Here is an 8,996-nt window from a genome sequence, read left to right on the forward strand (position 1 = left end):
TCTAGAATAGAATTTAAAATTCTTCTTCTTACTTATAAGGTTTTGAATAATCAGGTCCCATCTTATCTTAGGGACCTCATAGTACCATATCACCCCAATAGAGCGCTTCGCTCTCAGACTGCAGGCTTACTTGTAGTTCCTAGGGTTTGTAAGAGTAGAATGGGAGGCAGAGCCTTCAGCTTTCAGGCTCCTCTCCTGTGGAACCAGCTCCCAATTCAGATCAGGGAGACAGACACCCTCTCTACTTTTAAGATTAGGCTTAAAACTTTCCTTTTTGCTAAAGCTTATAGTTAGGGCTGGATCAGGTGACCCTGAACCATCCCTTAGTTATGCTGCTATAGACTTAGACTGCTGGGGGGTTCCCATGATGCACTGTTTCTTTCTCTCTTTGCTCTGTATGCACCACTCTGCATTTAATCATTAGTGATTGATCTCTGCTCCCCTCCACAGCATGTCTTTTTCCTGGTTCTCTCCCTCAGCCCCAACCAGTCCCAGCAGAAGACTGCCCCTCCCTGAGCCTGGTTCTGCTGGAGGTTTATTCCTGTTAAAAGGAAGTTTTTCCTTCCCACTGTTGCCAAGTGCTTGCTCACAGGGGGTCGTTTTGACCATTGGGGTTTTTCCGTAATTATTGTATGGCCTTGCCTTACAATATAAAGCGCCTTGGGGCAACTGTTTGTTGTGATTTGGCGCTATATAAATAAAATTGATTTGATTTGATTTGACTTGGAAATATTTAGGTCATCCATCCCCTAACTTATCTAAAGAAAACATGAATGTATTGATTTAGTTGTTTGCAACTGTAAGTTGTGCTTGACAAGAGAAATTGCTGTCTTTCTGTACGTCCTTCTGTTTGTCCATACGGCAAAACCTTCTACGGCAAAAGTTCTGTCTGCCAAACAAACAAACAAACAAAAAAACATTAATTTATGGTATTTATAAATGCCTTTTATATTATTTATTAATTTATTTTTTTAACAGAATTTTAGATTTCAAGTAGGAAATGTAACAAAAGCCTTGAATTGCTCACTTTGCCTGCTGAAATGTGCGGCAAGCTCTCTACTGTTTATTCATTTGAAAAGTTAACTTTTGTCAAAAATAAGATGTGCTGTTTTATTCTTTCTGTTATGGAAAATGTGTGTGCATGTTTCTTGTCTTTACATATCAGTTATGCATCTTGCCTTTGGCATCTAGAAGCTTGTTCACAATTTTTCATGTGAGCCTTTTTGTCATCTAGTGATTGGATTAAAGTCTATATTGCTCAGGCAGGAGTCGTGAAACTAATCTGCATCACAGGAATTCATGTACGAGTTTTTTTCTCGTACATCTTAATTCGCGTACATCTGTGGGACAAAAGGTCACATCCTCCTTTATTAGCAGCTGTTAGCAGTCTGTTTTTATTTTTTTTCACACAGTTTATACACATCCCCGATGGATAAACCAGCTCATCGCTCAAGCCAAATGAATGCAGGATTTTGCAGCCGCCACCAGACTCATGATGATTGACACTTCATAAGCTCATCTCTGTGAAAGAGTATAGCCTACTCATTTTTTTCCTCATATGAATCACAATCTGAATCATTTCCCATTGCAATCTTATAATGAATACATCTTCATCAAGGATTATTAAAGTCAGAAGCACAGAATCCACGGAACATCCTGAAGGGCAGGCTGACAGCCATTTCAATCAGTTCTCATCATTGAAAGGATGACATATACATTTAAATAACCTTTTGTGTGTGTGTGTGTGTGTGTGTGTGTGTGTGTGTGTGTGTGTGTGTGTGTGTGTGTGTGTGTGTGTGTGTGTGTGTGTGTGTGTGTGTGTGTGTGTGGACACGTCTGTTTTCTACAACAGTGAGTACCCAAATAAATCACAGAAATAATTGTCACACTTTTCAAACATTATTTCCACAGTTACATTTCTAATCTCCATTTACATCACATCAGCAGTTTATTGGGACACACACACACACACACAAATGCATGTATACTGTTTGTGCAGAAATAAGTGAGGTAATAACTGAGATGTAGAGGTTGTGCACATATTAACCCCTTCTAAACCTGTATATCCCATCGATGGGAAATTTCACTTTTTCTTTATGAGATACTGACAAGCCAAAATGAGTTGGGTGGTACGGGGTTCAAGCAGAAATTACTGTCAAATAGTAAGTTAGATAAGGTTTATTTCTCTGCCTTCCTGTCCCTCTCTTCCACTGTGACGCCTGGTTACACATCTACCTTCTTTCACTTTTAATTCCCCCTCACACCAAATGCAAGAGAAGATAATTGTTGTGTGCGCCGCCGGAAGAGGAGGTACTGCTGGCCAGTGATGCCGGTAATGCATAACGCGTTACTCTAACCAATTTTTTTTGTAACGAGTAATCTAACGCGTTAATCTTTCCAAATGAGTAATCAGATTAAAGTTACTTCTCCAAGTCACTGTGCGTTACTATTATTTTTGCATTGTGGGTCGACAGCAGCATTAAACTTGGTCCGTGGGCAGCAGGTCGGGGTTCGACTGAACTGCCCACTTTAAGCGAGCTGTGAGCTTTTCATCAGCTACGACTCGTCCTCACCTCTTAAAGCGCGGTGAAAACAGCACACCTGCACTGAGCTTTACAAAGTCATTTTTATGCTTCTTCTGCGGCTCTAATGAGCATTTGCAGAAAAATTGCCCAAAGCGGTTAAACATCAACGCTCGCCCTTAGAGACTGGGCTAAAGGTGGGCCATAATACACACGCGGGTAATGCACAAAAATCCACACGAATCCCAGTTGTGATCCTCTGTGGGAATTTAACCCTTCAAGCCCCAGCACTAATCGACACGGGGTCAGAGGGGAATCTGCTTGATAGCAGATGGGCAAAGGAGGTAGGGCTCCCTCTAGTGGCCCTTCCTTCACCAGTGAAGGTACGGGCACTAGATGGCACCCTTCTTCCACTAATAACACACCAGACACAGCCCTTAACACTGGTTGTGTCTGGAAACCACAGGGAGGAGATCGTGTTCTTTGTAACACCTTCTGCCTCCAGAGTTATTTTGGGTTATCCATGGATTAGTAAGCACAATCCCCGGATCGATTGGCCGACTGGGGTTGTGGCTGAATTGAGCGAAACCTGCCACCGGGAGTGTTTAAGATCCTCGGTGCCACCCGGTGCGATTGCTAAGGAGGAGGTCCGCGTTCCCCCAATCTTACAGCGGTGCCGGCTGAGTACCATGATCTCGCTGATGTATTCAGCAAAGATCTGGCACTCATGCTTCCCCCGCATCGACCGTATGATTGTGCCATTGATTTGATACCGGGTGCTGAGTATCCGTCCAGTAGGCTGTACAATCTCTCACACCCTGAACGCGAATCAATGGAGACCGACATCCGGGACTCTTTAGCTGCCGGGTTAATACGGAACTCTTCCTCCCCGTTAGGTGCTGGTTTCTTTTTTGTGGGCAAGAAGGATGGCGGACTCCGTCCATGCATTGATTATAGAGGGCTGAACGAGATCACGGTTCGCAACCGATACCCATTGCCCCTATTGGATTCAGTGTTCACGCCCCTGCATGGAGCCAAAATCTTTACAAAACGGGAGCTTAGGAATGCTTATCACCTGGTTCGGATCCGGAAGGGAGACGAATGGAAGACGGCATTTAACACCCCGTTAGGTCACTTTGAGTACCTGGTCATGCCGTTCGGCCTCACTAACGCCCCCGCGATGTTCCAAGCATTGGTAAATGACGTCTTGCGGGACTTCCTGCATCGGTTCGTCTTCGTATATCTAGACGATATTCTCATCTTCTCCCCGGATCTTGAGACCCATGTTAAGCATGTATGTCAGGTCCTGCAGCGGTTGTTGGAGAACCGGCTGTTCGTGAAGGGCGAGAAGTGCGAGTTCCACCATACTTCTTTGTCCTTCCTGGGGTTCATCATCTCCTACAACTCCTGTCGCACCCGATCCGGCCAAGGTAGTGGCGGTGAGAGATTGGCCCCAACCGGTAAGCCGTAGGAAGCTGCAACAGTTCCTCGGCTTCGCAAATTTCTATAGGAGGTTCATCAAGGGCTATAGTCAGGTTGTTGGTCCCCTTACAGCCCTGACCTCCCCAAAAGTCCCCTTCACCTGGTTGGATCGGTGCGAAGCCGCGTTTAGGGAGTTGAAACGCCGGTTCTCTACTGCGCCAGTTCTGGTGCAGCCCGATCCTAGTCACCAGTTTGTTGTGGAAGTTGATGCCTCTGACTCAGGGATAGGAGCAGTGCTGTCCCAGAGCGGGGAGTCCGATAAGGTTCTCCACCCTTGTGCCTATTTCTCCCGCAGGTTGACCCCGGCAGAGCGGAACTATGACGTCGGCAATCGGGAGCTCCTGGTGGTGAAAGAGGCCCTGGAGGAGTGGAGACACTTGTTGGAGGGAGCTGTGGCTCCATTCACGGTCTTCACTGACCATCGGAACCTGGAGTATATTCGGACCGCTAGGCGTCTGAACCCCAGGCAAGCCCGTTGGTCTCTGTTTTTTGGACGTTTTGACTTCAGGATCACCTATCGCCCCGGGACCAAAAACCATTGGTCTGATGCACTGTCCCGGGTGCATGAAGAGGAGGTCAAAACTGAGCTGTCGGATCCACCAGAAACCATCATCCCGGAGTCCACTATCATCGCCACCGTCACGTGGGACGTGGAGAACCTCGTCAGGGAGGCCCTGACGCGTCACCCAGACCCCGGCGGTGGACCATCTAACCGTTTGTACATCCCACCAGACGCTAGGACTGCAGTTTTGGACTTCTGTCACGGTTCTAAGCTCACCTGCCATCCAGGGGTGCGAAGAACCGTGGCAGTGGTCTGGCAGCGGTTCTGGTGGGCATCAATGGAGGCCGACGTCCGGGAGTATGTCCGGGCCTGTACCACCTGTGCCAGGGGCAAGGCAGTACATCAGCCCGAGAAAGGACTCCTCCAGCCGCTACCAGTGCCTCGTCACCCCTGGTCCCACATCGGCCTGGACTTTGTCACGGGTCTCCCTGCGTCCCAGGGAATGATGACGATCCTGACGATAGTGGACCGGTTCTCCAAGGCGGCCCACTTCGTGGCCATCCCGGAGCTCCTGACGGCCCAGGAGACTGCAGACCCCCTGGTCCACCACGTTGTGCGTCTGCATGGTATCCCTGTGAACATCGTCTCGGATCATGGTCCCCAGTTCTCCTCGCAAGTCTGGAGGAGTTTCTGTAGGGAACTGGGGGTCACCGTGAGCCTTTCGTTCGGGTACCCCCCTCAGACCAACGGACAAGCAGAGCGGGCCAATCAAGAGCTGGAACAGGCCTTACGATGTGTGACCTCCGCGCACCCGATGGCCTGGATCGAGTACGCTCATAACAGCCAAGTCTCGTCTGCAACCGGCCTCTCCCAATTTGAAGTATGTTTGGGGTACCAGCCCCCATTGTTTCCGGCTGTGGAGGGAGAGGTCGGGGTTCCCTCGGTCCAGGCCCACCTCACAAGGTGCCGTCGGGTGTGGAGAACAGCCCGCTCTGCCCTGCTGAAAGCCCGGATGAGGGCAAAGAGCCATGCAGACCGCCGACACGCCCCGGCCCCTGCATACCAGCCCGGGCAGGAGCTTTGGTTGTCGACCAGGAATATCCCGCTGAACACGAAGTCACCGAAACTCATGGGCAGATACATTGGACCCTTCAAGATCACCAAAATCATCAGTCCAGCCGCAGTGAAGCTGAAACTCCCAGCTTCACTGCGGATCCATCCTGTGTTTCACGTCTCCAAACTAAAGCCATACCACACCTCGGACCTTTGCACCCCTGGACCAGCGCCGCCTCCTGCCCACATCATCAACGTGAGCCTGTGTGGACAGTCTGCAGGCTCCTTGATGTTCGTCGGAGGGGTCGGGGTCTCCAATACCTGGTGGACTGGGAGGGTACGGACCTGAAGAACGCTCCTGGGTGAAGAGGAGCTTCATCCTGGATCCGGCCCTCCTGGCCGAGTTCTACCAGTGACACCCCGACAAGCCTGGTCGGGTGCCAGGAGGCGCCTATTGAGGGGGGGGGGGGGGGGGGTCCTGTTGTGTGGGCCACCCGAAGAGGAGGTACTGCTGACCAACGCCAGAGGGCGCCCTGCCTGTTGTCGGGTTTCAGGCACCAGAGGGCGCAGTCACCAGGAGTCAAAAGCAACCAGGAGCTGACAGCTGTCAGTAATCACCATTCATCAACACCATCCATAAAAGCCTGGGAGAGACATCAGAACTCTGCCGAGTTATCAGCTTACCACGCAGGTAAACTTTCTCAGCCGTTTTGTGCCATTCGCACAATTCTTGCTACTGATTTTTGCAGTCATAACCTTTGTATACTCGCAGCTTGGAGCTGGGTTTGTGGAAGTTGGAAGGAGTTGGCATTCCCACTCCTCACTTTCCTTATCGCTAAGTATACTGTTGGTACTGCATGTTCTCAGTGTTCCTGTTTTCTGGAAGTGGTGGATTTTTCCCTCAGGAAGGAACTGTATCTTTGCTGACTGTTTGCTGGGTGTACCCACACCCACCTTTAACCTGTGTCTGTTCCTGCCAGCAGTACCGGATCTGACAGCTGGAAGCAGAGGCCACCTGGGGACACAGGACTTGGCGGCTTTGACGTACTGCAGGTCTCCGTTGGCGGTGGAACCTTGTGGGTCCCGTCTCTTGTCTGGATAGGCATCTCCTACCCTCGGGCCTGCCCACACGTCACCTTTTGTAATTGTGATTGACTGACTAGAAGCAGTATTTGACCTGTTGTGCACATTTGCTGCAATAAATTGTATTTATTGGCTTACCTATTGACCCTTCATTTACGCCCCCTGTTGTGGGTCCGTGCATTACACTTTCCCCAACAATAATTGCAGTGTCTCATTTGTTTATTATCCAGTCTGATTAAACCCTCTCCCTTTCTCATGGTAGCGTAATTCTATTAGCAACAGAATAAATTTTCTGACATGTTGCTGTCCACAGTTATGCACCATGGAGTTAGATATAGCGGAGTTAGAGGGCGCACTCCCTATACCGCAAATGTGATGCTGCTGTGCCTACACGGGGGTGTGGTCGCCATTCCCAAAAAGTGCATGAAGCATCCGGATATGCAATATAGCACGCGTGTTGGGTGAACAAGATTTATCCAACTACATACATAAATGTTGTTTTTTCAAGACAAAATCTAACATTACTTATTGGAGAAATGTGTTAAAGCTTTATTATAAGTCTTTATCATCATATCATACCTACCTGTTTTTGGTTTGCTTTTTAATTAAAATAATATAACAAAATATAAACACAACACTTGTTTTTGCTTTTGTAGAGAAGAAAAAACCCTTTCTTCTCTACAAGAGTCAAGACAGAAGTCAGACTACCAGAGCAAGAATTGTAGCTGAGGAAGCTTCTGTGATTTGAAGCGAAACGTCCTCACGTCAAGCAACCCAGTCCAGTCGAAGATTCAAGCTTCTCTACTATGGAAACCACCTAGACAACTGAGAGCCTACACAGAAACACTTTCTATATACACTAACGACCTATTTCTCTCAAATATTGTTCACAAATCTGTCTAAACCGGTGTTAGTGAGCACTTCTTCTTTGCAGAGATAATCCATCCCACCTCACAGGTGTGGCACATCAAGATGCTAATTCGACAGCATGATTATTGCACAGGTGTGCCTTAGGCTGGCCACAATAAAGGCCACTCTGAAATGTGCAGTCTTGCATCATTGGGGGTCAGGGAGGGGGGGGTCAGACAACCAGACAGTATCTGGTGTGACCACCATTTGCCTCACACAGTGTGATACATCTCCCTCACATAGAGTTAACCAGCAGCCAGACAACATCGAATGTGAGCATTTGCCCACTCAAGTCAGTTACGACGATGAACTGCAGTCAGGTCGAGAACCCCAGTGAGGACAGTGAGCATGCAGATGAGCTTCCTTGAGACGATTTCCGACAGTTTGTGCAGAAACCGTTTGTTGCAGCTGCTGTCCAGGTGGCTGGTCTCCGACGATCTTGGAGGTGAACATGCTGGATATGGAGGTCCTGGGCTGGTGTGGTTACACGTGGTCTGTGGTTGTGAGGCCAGTTGGATGTACTGCCAAATTCTCTGAAACACCTTTGGAGATCGCTTATGGTAGAGAAATGAACATTCAATTCATGGGCAACAGCTCTGGTAGACATTCCTGCAGTCAGCATGCCAATTGCATGCTCCCTCAAAAGGGACATTACGACATCTGTGGCATTGTGCTGTGTGTGAAAATGAAACATTATAGAGTGGCCTTTTGTTGTGGCCAGCCTAAAGCACACCTATGCAATAATCATGCTATCCCATCAGCATCTTTATATGCCACACCTGTGAGGTGGGATAGATTATGTTAGTAAAGGAGAAGTGCTCACTAATGCAGATTTAGACAGATTTGTGAACAATATTTGAGAGAAATAGGTCTTTTGTGTATATAGAAAATGTTTTAGATCTTTGAGTTCAGCTCATGAAAAATGGGAGCAAAAACAAAAGCATTGCATTTATATTTTTGTTCAGTGTATGTGCCACAGATAAATATTAGGGCATGGAAGACACCACTGAATTAAGGATCGGGATTGGCGGACATAAGAAATCTCTGATTGCTGTTGTTTATTACGTCCGCCAAGGAGGTTATGTTTTTGGTTGCGTCCGTTTGTTTGTTTGTTGGTTGGTTGGTTGGTTGGTTTGTTAGCAAGATTACTCAAAAAATCCTCACCGGATTTCAATGAAATTTTTACCAGGGGTGTATCTTGGCCTAACTTAGAAGTTATTAAATTTTGGTAATGATCTGGAACACGATCCGGATCCAGTAATTTTTTTAAGGATTCTTTATCATTGCAGGATAGGGCCAGTTTCAACATTTTTGCTTCATGAAGACAGGTCACAAAGGCTGAACAAAAATTAAGTTAAAACACAACAGTAATTTAGCATTTGTGTTGTGTGGGCCGCCAGAAGAGGAGGTACTGCTGGCCCACCACCAGAGGGCGCCCTGCCTGA

Source organism: Thalassophryne amazonica, chromosome 14 (genome assembly GCF_902500255.1).
Source record: "Thalassophryne amazonica chromosome 14, fThaAma1.1, whole genome shotgun sequence".
Taxonomy (NCBI): Eukaryota; Metazoa; Chordata; class Actinopteri; order Batrachoidiformes; family Batrachoididae; genus Thalassophryne; species Thalassophryne amazonica.